Consider the following 500-nt stretch of genomic DNA (forward strand, 5'->3'; position numbering starts at 1 on the left):
AAATCTAGATACAAGCCATAACAATTAATTAATGTATATTTTGGCCAAATATGCAACCAATAAACAATATTTCTTTTAGATGAATATCATTTTATAATAAAGGAAACTTAGATGTAATAAATGAAGGAAATTTTAAGATCTCAAATAGAATTTCTTTTTTTTCAGCTTTAACATTGATATTTATTTCTTTAAAATGTGGAATGCTTCATGAATTTGTGTGCCATCCTTGTGCAGGGGCCATGCTAATCTTCTCTGTTTCGTTCCAGTTTTAGTATCTGTGCTGCCGAAGTGAGCACTCAAATAGAATTTCTTATGAGGAATATGCTTTGGTTTCAAATGACCTACTATGTTGTGCTCATATGTTTCATTCCACTGGGGAAAATGCAAACTTTTGTGGTAGGCTTTTGACATCCAATCTCATTTGGAAACTCCTCAGTAATGACACTTTGATTTTGCATCTCTGAAAGGATGTTTGGAAGTAAATTGCTCTGTGCTAATTT

At 32.0% G+C, this 500-nt stretch overlaps 1 non-coding gene across 1 annotated transcript; it reads right to left on the reverse strand.

The window, feature by feature from the left end:
* Positions 1-189: 189 nt before the first annotated feature.
* Positions 190-296, reverse strand: LOC117284920. Its single transcript, XR_004515967.1, has one exon. It is a non-coding gene; the product is annotated as a U6 spliceosomal RNA (small nuclear RNA).
* Between the last annotated feature and the right edge of the window lie 204 nt (positions 297-500).

This window comes from Fukomys damarensis, unplaced genomic scaffold, assembly GCF_012274545.1.
Source record: "Fukomys damarensis isolate Sample0158 unplaced genomic scaffold, DMR_v1.0_HiC HiC_scaffold_2951, whole genome shotgun sequence".
Lineage (NCBI taxonomy): Eukaryota > Metazoa > Chordata > Mammalia > Rodentia > Bathyergidae > Fukomys > Fukomys damarensis.